The following is a 16864-nucleotide window of genomic DNA, read 5'->3' on the forward strand; positions in this document are numbered from 1 at the left end:
CACACAGAAATTCAAGTGCAATGTAAACATACATCGCGCTGCCCAACTCCCTACATAGTACTTTTGTATATTTAGTCCCAAATAGTACCCCTCATGACTAAGTTGCTCTGTGCCTTGTTTAGGGTGAAATAACAATAAAAACATGTTGTCGATTTAAAAAAAAACAAAGCAAAACAATGAAATACGTCTGCTCTGGGTCGAATATTTACGAGTTATTTCCTCTAGATGACCCACTGTATAGAACCCCCTTAAAACTGTAATATGTGCATTTGATTTTAATAAAAATTTAAGTCATATGCATAAGACCCTCATTCTGATAGTGTTCCAATATTTTTTCAATTTTTTCCGACTGTATTGAGGCGGGGGGAAAATAAGAGAAAGGGCAGTAGAAACGAAGAAAATAATATGGTGTTATGAGCATAGTGAAAAAAAAAATGCATAATAGTGATTTTTCATTCAATCCCAAATAACTTCTGGTTTCCTCCGTGTTAAAATTAAATATTCGTTCCTTAGAAAAAAAAACAGTCGTAAAAATTTGAGCTCTTTCATAAAACATCTGATATTTAGATCAGCCGTTATTTTTTATATTTCATCTTCAAAAAGTCCACAACCAGTCATTTTGAAGTCAAATAAGAAGGCATGACTTGCGGTGTTTGAGGAGTGGTTTCTCAACCATTTTGTGCCTAGTGTGGAACAGTATTGCATCTTTAAGGTATTGCTAGTGCTGTATAAAGCCCCAGGACACCCTGTCTAGCTAGGAGACTTTCACCCTTATACCAAGGTGGTTTACCTTCCACCCAATACCACGGCTCTTTTACAGCCTATGGACCATATATATATATATATATATATATATATATATATATATATATATATATATGTGTGTGTGTGTGTGTGTGTGTGTGTGTGTGTGTGTGTGTGTGTGTGTGTGTGTGTGTCGGGGGTTATTAACTGGTTGGATGACCGCTCCCTTGTCGAGACGAAGTAGGTTAATTTCACAGTCGGATTTGTGTTAGTTAATAGACTGTCTTGTGTGCTGGGCGTTTGCTCAGTTGGTAGAGTGCTTGCCTCGCATGCGAGAGACTCGGGGTCCGTATTCCTGAGTTCGGATATGTCTAACTGATGAGCCCAAATGAGGGCGAAACTCTAGTCTTGGACTTCCGGTTCGTTCACTGGTATGGCTCTTGTGGGCTGCGACGTTGTTTGGTCGTGAAATTTATTATATATATATATATATATATATATATATATATATATATATATATATATATATATATATATATATATAACTACTTCATTTACTCACATAAAGTTAATATACGAAAGTATAGATTTATACGTAAACTTTAAGTATTTACTTCAAAAGTGCTCAATACGTAGGTAGAGCTAGTTAGTAATTTATAAAATATATATGGCGATTAAGCTACACTGAATATTCCGCGTTTCATCCACTCTAGGATTCCTCAGGCTTATGTGCATATATATATATATATATATATATATATATATATATATATATATATATATATATATAGCGGAGGTATTTCGAACGATATCAAAACATCGTTAAACTCACTACTCGTTCAAGCAGCCGCCAATAGCGTAATGGTTAGGAGCCTTGACTGCCGTACAAACGGTCGGGTTTCAATCCTGGCTTGAGGTAGTTGCCTGTCTAGCCGCACTGATGAGCTGTGAAACAGCGAAACAGTACTGTATGTGGATGACTATATATATATATATATATATATATATATATCAAAATGGTAATTAGTAAAACCTAAAGAGAGTGCTCAATACTATTGCAGAGCAAATATGCGTTTTATTTTTTATTACCGTTTTATCTGTTCAGTTACATATGTTTTGGTTGCCGGACCATATGTACGATACCGCAGCCTCATCAGACCTTACAGAAATGGCTATTATTATTTGGAAGAACGATTTTAAAAGAAATACGAGAATAAAAAAAGGAAAAAAGAAAGAAGGGCAGAGAAAATAAGGGAGGGGGCGGAGATCGACAATAATTAAGCTTTGAAGTTGAAAATACATTAGATTGTAGTGTGTGTGGGGGGGGTTAGTAAATTCAGCTAGGCATGGATAAAGATGGTGTTTATTTGCTCCCCCACAGAGCAAATTAGGCACAAGGCCGTTTTTAATGTGAGAAAGATATAGTGATATAGGGAGGGGAAAGAGGTGAGATAAAAGGAAGGGGTAAGGGGGAGGAATTTCAATTTTGGGTTTTAAGATTTTGCTGTTTTTTATTAAGGTTGTTTAGCTATACCCTGGAGTATATGAATTGATGGGAGGGAAATAGGGAGAGAGAGAGAGAGAGAGAGAGAGAGGGGGGTGGCGGGGGGAGAGAAAAAGGGTTATTGTAATTGTCACATGCGTTTGGCAAGGGTACATTTTCTAACGCTCGCAGCGGCCACGGTAAGTCCAAACGTACATTCGACAATGAATTGTTTTAGGCAATTTATATATATATATAGCACCAGTATTTTGTAAGTTCAGTTAGATCAGTGCGCATGGCGCAACTAAAACGTTCATTTTTCGACTAACATCTGTTGATTTCGGTATCCAACACGGCGGAAAATACGATAGTCGCTGATAATCAGACTTTTACTATAAATAATTCAATAATACAAATAAAAATGTTGGTAAGCCGTAATAAAGAGAGACCTATCGAATTTGACGTGACCAAACTATTATCCCCGTTGCCATGGTGATCATAATAATTGTTTCCTGGTTGTGCAAAGATATCACTAAGCATTGGTAATTGCCAGCACTCGATCAACCCCCTCATTTCTAATATTGCAATAAGAATGCATCAATTATGAATTGACAGTTAACAATCAATTAATTACGTGGATTAATCAGGAGTCTCCGCCTAGAGGGCGTCCCTATCAACCAACGAATGTTTGAAATGGTTCAGCCATTTTATAGGACGTCCATATGGTTTATTACTTTTGCTTGTTAAGTTGTGTTAGATCTGGCTGATTAGAATAGTTGGATTTCATAGAAAACTAGCAGGCCGCCCGTCAATGCCCGGTCGTAAAATACGCTAAAATACATTTTTATTTATACAGATTTCGTATTTAATGTTAAAGACCAAATTCTCTATTTGTTATTATATATATATATATATATATATATATATATATATATATATATATATATATATATATATATATATATATATATAGTAAGGACTTCAAAAGTAAAAAAAAAAAATGACTTTGATGTCATCAGCTAAAACCGAAACCAAAACAATAATGGCTGCAGTCTGTCTGAGCTATCGCCAAGTAGATAAAAGAAAGGATTCAAATTAAACGACTTCAAGCTAAAAATGTTTTTTCAATAACTCCTTAACAGCTATTTTACAGGTTAAAATCCAAACCGAAAGAGTTCTTAACGTCCAAATACCAAGTTTCATGTTTGTGGACCAAATATTCGTAGAGAAGTTTGGTAGAGAGCTTTCACACACACACCGACAAGGTTACTTCCGGTTATAAGATAGACGAATATTGGCTGAAGAGAGCTCGATAAGGATACCTTAAACGGGCCTTATTATCGGGCTTGAAACCGACGGTACCAATGACCTGTCTCAACTAACAACTTTCTGTACACAAAATATAAGTACGCTCTTAAAATTTGGATTTTCCTTTTAATTGAGCACTCTGCTGGAATTCTTTTTCCAAAAAAAACTAATCATATATATATATATATATATATATATATATATATATATATATATATATATATATATATATATATATATATATATATACGTCAATGTGTTAGACCATTTCATTCTAAATTCTACGTAATTATGCACAATGCAGAAAATATGCATAAATGGAATTCAGTGTAATAGTTAAATGAAACCAATTGTAAGATAAAGCATAAAAAATGAATAAGTAATTAATTAACGCTCGTTTTTCAAGGGAATATTTACTATCTCCATGAAGTCGCTCACATATCCATGACTGAGTATAATAAAAAGTTCGTTTTAATAATTTTTACTAAAACTCGCCTCTGGATTTTTATACCGGGCCTCCTAAATTAACAGAGATTAGACCATTCCAGTAATTATCCTGTTCCTGTTGATTTTTTTGGTGAGGATAAAATTCTGTGCAGTTTTAGGAGGTTGAACCTCCTAGGCTTTGCCTTCTCTCTTTGAGAAAGGGTTAGTTTAGTGCTAATCGCCTGAGGCGCCCTCACCGGGGAATGCCGCCGGGGCTGTCTAGGCACTTTCTGTAGGTCAGTGTGCTGACTTCTCAATTCCACTTTCCAATTCTAGTGTCTAAGTTTTTGCAGTGGGAGAGAACTAATTACCCATTTTTCAAATAGAAATCGGCTAGGAGTTTTTATCGTCGATCGCCAAAATCAACAGAGATTAAACCATTCCTGTAATGATGCGGTCCTTTTTGATTTTGCGGTTATAGTTTAGTTCTCTGCAGTTCTAGGGGGTCCACCCTCCCAGGCTTTACCTTCTTCTCTTCTGTCTTTGAGAAGTGGTTGGTTAAACAACAATTTTTAAATAAAAATTGTAGGCTTTTAATATCAATGTCAGAATGCAAAAAAAAAAAAAAAAAAATGAACTTTATAGATAGCTATAAAGTTCAGTTTTTTTAATGATGTTTTTGATGGGTTTTTGGTGGTGTGTGTGTGTTGGGGGAGTAGATCAAAACAAAATGGGCGAAGTAATAGAAAAAAGTTTTGGTAGGGAGGTAGGCCCGAACCCGAAGCCTTAAGGCTAAGGCGGAAAAACAGTGTGTTGGGCGGGGGGGGGGGCTATATCAAAACAAAATGGGTGAAGTAATAACCCTGTTCAAATATTATAAAATTTAAATAAAAACGTTGTCCGGGTGTTTGGAGGTGTAAAAGAAAAAAAAGTTTTGGTAGGGAAGTAGACTCGAACCCTAAGACTAAGGCGGAAAAAACAGTCTGACACGTTACCCCGACGTTAAAGAGACAGAGAACTGAGAACTGACGAAATTAAACGATTTAAAAAAAAACAGCAGGTGGTTAAACTTACGTCAACGTTTTCTAGATCAAGCATCATGCCATAGTAGTAGTAGTAGTAGTAGTAGTAGTAGTAGTAGTAAAGAAAAATGAAGGAACGATTTTTTTGCTACCCCTCCCTGTAGAAAAACGACTCATTGAGGGTGAAGGAAATAATATTTTTATCCAATTTTTTTATATTTGTCGTCCGAAGGTTCGAACTCCAAAATGATAGCGATCTGGCGAAAATCCGTCGCCTATATGGAAAGTTTTTGCGAGACATACAAACACACACACATACATACATACATACATACATACACTCACTAACACACTAACACACATTTTACCTTTTATATATATAGACTAGCGGGTGTGCCAGGTGTTGCCTGGGTGTTTGGAGGTGTGTGTTGGGGATAGATCAAATAAAAAAAGGACGATGTTAAACTTCTTTAAAAAAATCGGAAAAACAAAACAAAAAAAAACGCGGGGGTTCCGACGTCACCCGTGTGGTAAAAGAAAAAAAGTTTTTGTAGGTAGGTAGGATCGAACTCGGAACCTTGAGGCGAAGGTGGAAAAAAAATCCTGACATGTTACCCGCTCGCCCACGACGGCAGATTAAGAGAGGAGTATTTTAATTTAATAATAAAAACTTAATTAACAGGCGAATTTAATGATAATGAGGTCAAACATATCCGCAGTTAACTTTTGCTTCAAGGCAGTTTTTTTTTTGTTTTCCTTTCCCAACTTTGGCTGTTTGTTTCCCAAAGATGTTGGTGTGTGGGGGGTCCATTTAAAAAGCAATTGTCTGATATGACGATTTTCGTCGCATTGATCAAAGCTGATTTGCTTTCTGGACGTCCCTGTCACAAATGCAACCTCCCTTCGTAACTCGTAGATATTATAATTTAGACAGTATATAAAAAGGAACGCACACGTAAAAATGTACAGCTCGTACTTTTAAATGTCTTCTCCAGGACTTACTTCCTCTATAAAAACAAAATGAAGAAAGAAAAAAAACTACGGACTGACTAATTACCCTGATGAAGCTATTTTTATCGAAATATTGGACTTACACTACGAACAAAAGGACATAAAAATGATTTTATCATTTTCCTGACACTTAAAGTTTTCAAAATTTTCATATATATATATATATATATATATATATATATATATATATATATATATATATATATATATATATATATATATATTAGCAGGGTACCCCCTCGCCAATCTTTGACGAAAAACATCCGTCTAGCTGAAACCACTGTCAGTAATTTTTCCCACTCTTTATCTGTGCCTACATCAAAACGTAGATTCCATGAACAAAGCTTCACTCTTAGAACTGCACGCCTGTGGAAATTTCTTCCGTTTGCCTGTTTCCCACTTGACTACAACTTGGATGCCTTCAAGTCCAACATAAACAAGTTCCTGATAAACCGTCCCCTTAAGTAAGACACTTTATCAAATCTCCATTACTAACGCTTACTACGATATTGCCCCATTGATTACTGTACACGCAATAACCCTTATCCTCGAGGGGCCTCCTGGCCTTGATAAGTGGTGACTTCCCTGTAAAAAAAAAGGGGGGGGCCCGAAGTTGCCCGGGTTTGAATGATGATCAATGGATGTTTCTCACTCCCATATTTTTTGTTATCGAAATCGGTGAAATCGCCCATTTTTCAATCAAATCGATTGATTGCCTGCTCTATTTGAAACCCCATCGCGGTGCAACGGGAGGAAGACTCACATGCGCCCTTCCCACATTGAGTTAGTCTACAATACATTGTAGTCTACATTACACTTCAGAGAACCTACTGTGTGTTTTATAAAAAATACTTTTTATGCATAATGGCTTTAATTAAAGTTTAAAATATAAAAGTCAATTATCATGGTTAAATTGTGCTCTAAGCAGAAACATTCATTTCGAACGCGCCCTTGTCATATCAAAGAACCTATAATTGATTTTATATACCTGGTCTTACTGCTTTACGATTATAATGGCTTGAATTTAAGTTTAAAACTTTTCAAATGCACTTGTGATGTTAGGCTGAGTAAGGTGTTATCTTTGGTCAGAATCGCCCGTTCTTCTTTTACCGGATTATTTCGATTATCGATTATCGATAATTATCGATGACATTCCGATCCAAAACCTATCTAAGAACACTGACAGGCACATACACTACCTTCGTGCGAAATTTCATAAAAATTGATCCAGCCGTTTTCGAGTCTATAGGGAACGAACTCACAGACACACAAAGTTTCTTATTATATATATATATATATATATATATATATATATATATATATATATATATATATATATACTAGCAAAAGTACTCGTCGTTTACTGGGTTCAAAAGCAGCTTACAGAAAATGGACTCTGATTTATGAAAGTATGATAGGTTATGAAAAGGAAGGGTTGTAAAGAGATAGCTTCGAATTTGGGGGTATCAAAACCAAAGCAAAATATGATGAAAGTAAAAATAAAATAGATAACTCCCATAATTTATTATACCATGTCTGTTCACACTGAAACAGTTATCACAATATTCTGTGAATCTATATTAAAAAACCTTGTTAAACTTTGTGACATATTTCCATTCTATGGAGGTCAGATGCGAACGAACATCCCATAATTTTATTATACCATATTTCTTCAAACTGAAACATAATTATCAAAGTATAGATAGATATGAAAAGTCTTTATTAAAGTTTGTGCCTATTTGCATTCTTTGGAGGACAGGCAGGCGCGAACGCAGACCCCACAATTTTATTATACCATCCCTATTTAAGTTAAAAGATACTTATAAAATATTCTTATGTACATCTATATCAAAAACACTTGTAAACGTTTTTTTTTCTAATTTTTAAATTTTTTATTTCCATAATTTGTGGACCAGGCGCGAACGCAAACCCCACAATTTTAATGAACTACCATTCCGCCAGATCAAACATACCCATTCCTGTGTCTCGATACATCTTCTATCATTATATGTAATCAGTTTTTTAAAATAGTCAACCATATAGGAGCCTATTCGTGACCACACACACACACACACACACACACACACACACACACACACACACACACACATTCAGCTTTATATTATAGATATATATATATGCGTGTGTGTGTGTGTGTATGTGTGTGTGTGTGTGTGTGTGTAAATATGTGCACTTATTAACGTTTGCCCTCGAGTTGACTTCAGGCCTTGATGATTGCTGGCTCCCTTATTAGAAAACGACTAAAAAGGAGTAAACAGATGAAGTTTAAAACTAAAATGCGTAAATTGCAACCGGGGCAGAAAATCATTATGCAGTTATATATGAGTTCGATCTGATTTGTTTCTTATCCTGAAATATTTATGTGTCGTGGAAATATATGGAGTGGTTTTAGAGGCGGCGAACTTTAAATTGACAACTCTATTTTCTTTAATTGTAGATTTCGCAACTATCGGTTATTTTTAGTTTAGCTTGGTTTGGGAATTCATCATAGAGAGACTAACACCCGACCAGTGATTACAAATTGCAGATGATACGATCAATTAACTTAGAGGAATATTTGATGAACGAATAATTTCACGAAGTAGACCTCTTTCGTGCTATTTTTCTCCAATATATTATTTTCTTTGCTGATATGTAAAGTCCCATATCTACACTGATAAGCCAGACAGAATAAACCACTTGAAAGACAACATTTGACGCGTTATTGCCGAAATGCAGCCTAATTTAATGTGTAGAGTTTATGAAAATTTGACGGATTGATTGTTGCTATTTCTTCTGATGAGTAAAGTGCATAATAGATTCATTAATTGACATAATAATTAAGTGATTGATTTTGTGCTACGAAACAGATACTCTCAAGAATTGTATAAAGCAACTGATTTAAAGGAATAAATTATAAGATGGTCAACATCATGAATTTTGGAATATAAATTTTTGTCATTTATTCCACATATATATATATATATATATATATATATATATATATATATATGTATTAGTGATGGGACGATTCCAAAATGTTTCCCGATTCTGCTCCAATTACCGATTCCGCTCCAATTACCGATTTCGTTCTAAATTTCCGATTCCGATTCGATTCCTGATTCCGATTCTTTTAATATTTATAAATATTTCTCTAATTAGAGATTTGTTGTTTTGTTTTTTTGTTTTTGTTTTTGTTTTTTGTTTTTTTGTTTTTTGCAAATTATTACATAATCCCCCAATTATTTCCGGGTATAGTTTTTCTCAAATGTTTTCCTTATAATGCATTGCAAATTAAAAGACAACAAAAGGTTTATTTTGATTTTAAACAAAGCCAAATTGTATCAGTTTGTCGTTAGTATACAATATGCTACTTTAAAGTTTTCATAAACAGTTGAAAATAGTCGACGATTGGTAGGTAAAATGAGAAAACGACGTAAGAACAAAATATTAACAACGCCCCCCCCCCATTGTTACGAACGAATTTCTAAATAATAATGTTACTATTTAGCAAACCAGTTTTAGGGTGTTGGGCTTCGCTAACTTTTAGGAATGTTTAAATTTTATTTTAATTGTGTAAATTTGGTGTATTATTAAACTGATTTGCTTTGTTGTAAAAAAAAAACAAAAGAAAAAAAAAAACAAGATGCAAATAATAATAACAATTAGCGGGGCCTGTGGAAATTCCACACAGGACTCATTCATATGTAATATATTGATGCTGGTATTCATGGCTCTGATATACTTGTATCTCTTTTGTTAGAACTGAAAAATATTTATCTAAGCTAGCAGGGACGCCCGGCGTCGTCAGGTCGTTAAGTACGCTTAAATGTGATATTTTAATTTCTAGCAGATTTCGTATATATTGTTATAGAGTTAATGTTCTATTGATTTTTATATATTATAAAGTTGCGGTTTCAAAAATAAAAAATATATCCATATGACTTGGGGACATCAGCTTGAGTTTCCTCAGCTATAATCGAAACCGAAACCAAAATTTATGAAGAATTCTTGATAAAATTATTTATAAAACAAAATTGGATCACTGGAGTTACATCAGCTATAATCGAAATCGAAACCAAAACTTATGAAGAATTCTTGATAAAATCATTTATAAAAATAAATCGATGAATAAGTGTAATCAGCTATAATTGAAACCAAATTCAAAACTTATGAAGAATTCTTGGTAAAATTATTTATTATAAGAAATGGGAATCCATAACAATTAAACAACAATCGCTCGGATGTAATCGTGACACACAAAATAAATAACTCACACGCTATCGTATTAATATATAGTATTGTTAAAAGTCATAAAATCATGCTTTTTTCCTATTACTAACCCTTAGGACGGGTGGCAATACGAAAAATATATCAATTACATCTGATTTTATGATTTTGCTGATTGGCCTCAGAATTAGTGATAAAAATAACTTAACTGCTTAAAAAGTTATCATGTACCGAAATGGGATCAATTTACATAATATTTATATGCACAACTGAACCCCCATTCAAAATTCTAAAATAACATTTCAGTGTGCTCACACATAATCGCCTAAAAAAGTAGAATCTCATATGTTTTAGGTATTTTAAATGTAAATGAAAGTTGTTTTTTTTTAAGTTAACAAACTTCTCAATGTTTGCTCTTCAAAAGTTTTGATAAACTTGTGAGATTTTCGTCTATATTTTCACTTGTGCCAAAACCAAACAAAATATAAGAAAACATGAAATATTTCAAAGGATGTGATGATCAGACAACACCAGCTATATTTTCACTTGTGCCAAATCGAAAGTAAATATAAGGGAACGTGCGTCAGAAAAAAATTCCAAGCATGTTCAATCTTTGATATTAAAGTGTGAAGTCTCTAATAGACACCATATGACCATTTATCAAATAGGTGTGAAAGGTTTTTTAAAATCTGATATTGAATAAGCAATTGAACTCTAGAATATTTACATCGCGTACAATAAAAACTAATAAAAACAAATTAAATTTGCTTTGGAGAGTCTACATTTGGGAATGGGTTTTCAAATATGCTTGGAATAAAAATTGTCACAACTGCTAAGGATTTCCTTGCGTCCAAAGAGGTGCCATAAAACTTTAACTCAGAAGAAGCCGATAACAAACACACCAATGTACAGATGGCGCCAACAAAATTTACCCCCACCGCCGACCAGAGCATTTAAAACTTTTTAATAATCATATGAACTCCCTCGGATGAGGGCGGGCGCATGAACATTTTAGATTTTAGTGAATAGATGTGAAACGATTACAAAGGCAGCAGGCAAGTTATCTCTCAATAAATGACCAATGAATAAAATAAATTAAACTCTGCTAATCAATGTTAAATCTGTAAATGAGATTTATAACACATTCTGTAGCCCTTCTCAGTCTTATGTTGTAAAGGAACAATTTCTAATAAAAAAACAACTTGTGCTTGTTTCATTTTTTCTCTCAAAATTTGAAATTCTGTTACCAATTCCAATACCTCAAAAAATTCCGATTTTTCCGATTCCCGATTCTGATTCTGATTAATCGTCCCAACCCTAATATATATATATATGTGTGTGTGTGTGTGTGTGTGTGTGTGTGTGTGTGTGTGCGTGTAAAATGTTTTTGACTCCATATGGGGGTAGATATTTATTTGCTGTGCACCGCAGCAAAATGTGGCACAAGGCTAGAAGGTGCAGGACAGGCGAGCTCTCCTAAAGAAGGGGCACTCTCGCCTCAACAAAAATTGCCTGGGCACACCCCTGGTAGGTGCGCCTCAGGCGACATGCAATTAACTTGCCCCACCGGAAAACCCAAAAGAATCTGGGACGGGTTCGACTCTCATTCCTACCCTAGTCTAGGACCTAATAATGCACTTTTTTCCACTTTAGATGGTTACTCAACCTAACTAATCTACCCAACAAAGTAAACTTTGTTTGTTAGGGCTGGGTTCTGAATGAAACCAGCACCATCGGACTAATACCACTAGGGCAAGAAGATGAATTTGTACCTAGTGCCTCGTCGAATGCACAAGCTAGTGTTGTGCACTCACCTCCTATGCGATGTAATCTTTTCCAATCGCATCTGATCTTTATTTTAAGTTGATGCTTAAAATAAACAACCAGATCCTGACCCCATAGACAATATTAAGACGCGAAACCCATGTCACTAGTCTAGCTACCGCTAGGATCGCTAGAAACACCAACCGTTTCTCCCCAGTAAATGGCGGGTCCACATTGTCGACAACGTACGCTAAATCAAGTGGCACCGACTGCTCGGGGTCGATGCGAACAGTTACCTCTCCGACATACCCTCAAAGGCTCCGTAATCCACTGCAAAGAAAAAACGCGTGCTCCCTCGTCTCATCTTCTTCCTCCTCGTTGCAGCGAGGGAAAGTAAAACTCGTTGCTCCTGCTATCCTTTGCGAGCCTGTCGAAAAGTGGCAGTGCATTCCACAGTGAGAGAACTTCCCCCCTCGACATGTGCAGCCGCTCCACCAGCGGATTGTTTGCAGTCCCCACTACTAAATCCTGATATAGTTTCCTCCTAGGCCATGCAAGGTCACTGGACCCCGGCAATGTCCTAAGGGCGGCTCTGCATTCGGTGAGGAAAAGCGATTCCTCTGCCGGTCTTCTGCAACCTTCAGTGGCAGGGGCGGATATGAGCCGCGGAAAAGCTCGGTTCACGGCTGGTACTCTGTGCAAATCCTCAAGCAGTGTCCAATTAAGGAATGCCAACCTTTCTGCGTGTTTGTGACAATAGGTCAGGCATCCCCAAGTGTTCCTCGCCAATTTAGTGCGTACAGACCTGTCTATGGACAAACGGCTTTCCTCTCTCCCAAAGGAGTTTGAAAAGGAGTACCTCCAAAGTCTTACAGCGATCCGCAGGCAGGGGAAGAACAGACAAGCGGTAAAGGATTAGCGGAAACACAAATGTTGAACATGCCTCCACACGACCCTTCAAAGACAATTTCCTCCGAATCCAAGTCCCAACTGACGACTCGACCTTCGTCTGTACCTCCGACCAAATTTTGTCCAGCTGGAGTCCAGGCCCGAACCACACACCAAGAATCTTTACCGAGCCATCCGTCCAGCCAAACTGACCTGGAAGCAAGTTTACCCCAGTTCAGGCACCCAACCACAGGCCAACGGACTTGCTGCGACTATGGCCTCCTTCACTGTTATGATATCGCTACGTCGTGCAACCAACATGGTGACATCGTCAGCGTACGTGGACACCCTGGCAAATTTTTTGTCAGGTAGAGTTATGCCGTGCCGGACTGGTTTCGTCACCTCGTCCCTTAATTTGTGAAGGAAGGGCTCCAACACCAGGACATATAGCAAAGGCGACAGCGGACAACCCTGGCGCACCGACCGAGAGACCCCAAAGGACTCCAACAACCTACCATTTACTTGCACCACTACCGCGGGATCACGATACAGAACAGAGACCCACTTGCAGAAGTCTGGACCAAAGCCATAACAGATTCCAAGAAACCATGGTCGACCATATCGAACGCCTTGGACTGATCTAAATTGATCAGTGCGGATTCTTTGTCCTTTTTTAACCCCTCTATGATCGTGCACACCAAGTGAAAGTTGTTTTGAATCGATCGTCTCTTCACAGTGTAGTTCTAATCCGGTTCGATCAATTCATCGATAACAACCTGCAGTCGGTTTGCAAGAACATGGGACAAAATCTTCAACTCTGTGTTTAGCAGAGTGATGGGCCAATAGTCATCTAAGTTCCCCCCTCCATACTGTTCTCCCTCATTCAGTAGTGTGACCATTCCTTTGGTAACCTGCCCAGGGATGGATCCCTGAGCAAACCAGTGGTTAAACACACCCTTCAGAAGGGGCACAAACATGGGCGACAGCCTCAAGTAGAGTTCGTAGGGCAGACCATTGAGCCCTGGAGATTTGTTATAGCCAACCTGCTTCAACGCAGTAATGATTTCACGCTCCGTAACCATCCCTTCACAGCCAGCCCCTCGGGCCGCAGTAAGGGCTGGCCATTCCTCTGCACTCGCTATATATATATATATATATATATATATATATATATATATATATATATATATGTGTGTGTGTGTGTGTGTGTGTGTGTGTGTGTGCACTTATAATTACATATATATACCTATATATATATATATATATATATATATATATATGTATATGTTGTAATGTAAGTTATAAATTATTAATAAAAGAACCTGTAAATTTTGTAAATCCTTCCTTTAAACCATTGTACATGTATTATATATATATGTGTGTGTGTGTGTGTGTGTGTGTGTGTGTGTGTGTGTGTGTGTGTGTGTATTTAGGAGATGGACAAAATAATGGAAACACCGTGTGTATTTTGTATCAATGATAGGTGTGTTTAATTTATAAAAATTGAAAAGTACCAAAAGTTTTTTTTAATTATATATATATATATATATATATATATATATATATATATATATATATATATATATATATATATATATATATATATATAAACAGTATTTTAAAAATACATTGTATTGTTGATTTAAATAGCATTAAGATGTGTTGATTATAATATACAAACGATAAAATAAACGGAAAAAAACACTTTCGTATTCATTCTTTTAAATAATCAAATGCGTAATGGATTTTCATGTCATGTTCGTTTACATTTCCCACGGGTAAAACTCTATTTATTTATTTATTCATTGAAAATGTATTGAGTTATTCAAAGCAAAAGCACGTTAGTTTATGTATAAAACATTCACCGTTTCCCATCTTCACGTTTAGCGAATTGTAAAAATATACGATGGAAAATCATTTATTCAATCGCTCTATATTTTTAAACAAATATTCCTATCCTTGTTTTCTTGATTTGTTTTAATAAAATTGTTAATTTCTGATTGGTGAAATGACTTATCCGCCTTCCGATTCTAAAGAGTTCAATGATCTGACCACTGTGTGAGAGAAGGGAGACAACTATTTAGTTTAACTTAAATAGTTCATGTATATTTAGATAGCTGCTGCTGCTGCTGCTGCTGCTAATAATAATAATAATAATAATAATAATAATAATAATGATGATGATGATGATGATGATGATGATGATGATGATGATGATGATGATACAAGACAATATAACGAATAATGAAGAACACCGAAACTGCATATTTACAAGTTCTACACCCCCCATCATGACTCCCCCCCATTGTTTCATCACCGACCCCCCCCCCAAAAAAAAAAAATGATACCAAAGGGCCGAGAAGGGTCAATAAGGACTGAAAGACCGAGGAGCGAGCGCCAACCAGACCTCGGCTGGACAAGCGCAAAGAGAACTGGGACCTTGGGGAGGCTGAGTGCCACTCAAATTCCAGCATAAACCAATGGCCACTACCAACGAGAAAGCAATGGTAAGCGGCTGTTGCGATGATGCAAATTCATTTTCCAATGCTATCGAAGGAGGTGGAGAGGTCTGGACGTCTGGGGAGACTTGTTGTCACTCAGCTTCCAGAGAATACCACAGGTCTCCAATCAGATTGTTTGTTGACTTGTGTGCATGTGAGCCAATAATAATAATAATAATAATAATAATAATAATAATAATAATAATAATAATAATAATAATAACAATAATAATAATAATAATAATAATAATAACAACTCTTCGCAAGGACCGAGAATAAACTAGTGACACAAATAAACACTACCGGGATCTTAAGCCAGGATATCCAAATGGAATTTGGTATGGAAAAATGTGCACTACTAGTTATAAGAAAGGGAAAATTGGAGACGACAGAAGGCATGAAACTACCCAAACAAACTGAGATGAGGGCATTAGGGGGACAAGACGCCTATAAATACCTGGGAGTTCTGGAAGCAGACATCAAAGCAACAAAAATGAATGAGAGAATTGGAAAGGACAAGAAAACTTCTGAAAACTAAATTATATATAAACTAAATATATATATATATATATATATATAGGTATGGTATAATAAATTATGGGGTTTATCTATTTTATTTTTACTTTCATCATTTTTTTCTTTTGTTTTGATACCACCAAATTCGAAGCTATCTCTTTACAGCCCTTCCTTTTCATAACCTATCATACTTTCATAAATCAGAGTCCATTTTCTGTAAGCTACTTTTGAACCCAGTCAGCTACGGGTATTTTTGCTAGTATATATATATATATATATATATATATATATATATATATATATATATATATATATATATATATATATACAGAGAGAGAGAGTAGAGAGAGAGAGAAGGAAAGAGAGGGAGAGAAAGAGATAGATAGATATGGATATACCTATACATATATATATGCATATATATATCTACATATGTATATATACATATATATCTACATATGTATATATACATATATGTACACACATATATATATGCATATACATATATATATGCATATATATGTATGTATATATATGTATATATATGTATGTATATATATGTATGTATATATATGTATCCATATATATATATATAATTGATAATGGTGTGAAGCAGGGTGATATAGCTGCACCAACATTGTTTTCGCTCTATTTGACTGCTGTGCTCTGGTATGGTTTCCACGATTGTGATATGGGTGTTTATATTAGATTCCGAACGACTGGAAAGGTGTTCAACCTCAGAAGTTTCCAAGCCAAAACACTTTTTAGTGATGGACTTGTGAGCATACTCCCCAGTAGATATGCAGCTAGTGATGGATATCTTTACAAATGCTTGTACCTGCTTTGGACTGACAGTTAGCATTAAGAAAACTAAAGTCATGTACACTCCCGCTCCCGATGATCTGTATGTGGAAACTGATATCTTCGTCTGTGGAAAGCGCCTTTAAGTCGTAAAAAAATTTGTCTACCTT

This window comes from Euprymna scolopes, chromosome 3 (genome assembly GCF_053919585.1).
Source record: "Euprymna scolopes isolate OS-2025 chromosome 3, ASM5391958v1, whole genome shotgun sequence".
In the NCBI taxonomy this organism is placed as follows: Eukaryota; Metazoa; Mollusca; class Cephalopoda; order Sepiida; family Sepiolidae; genus Euprymna; species Euprymna scolopes.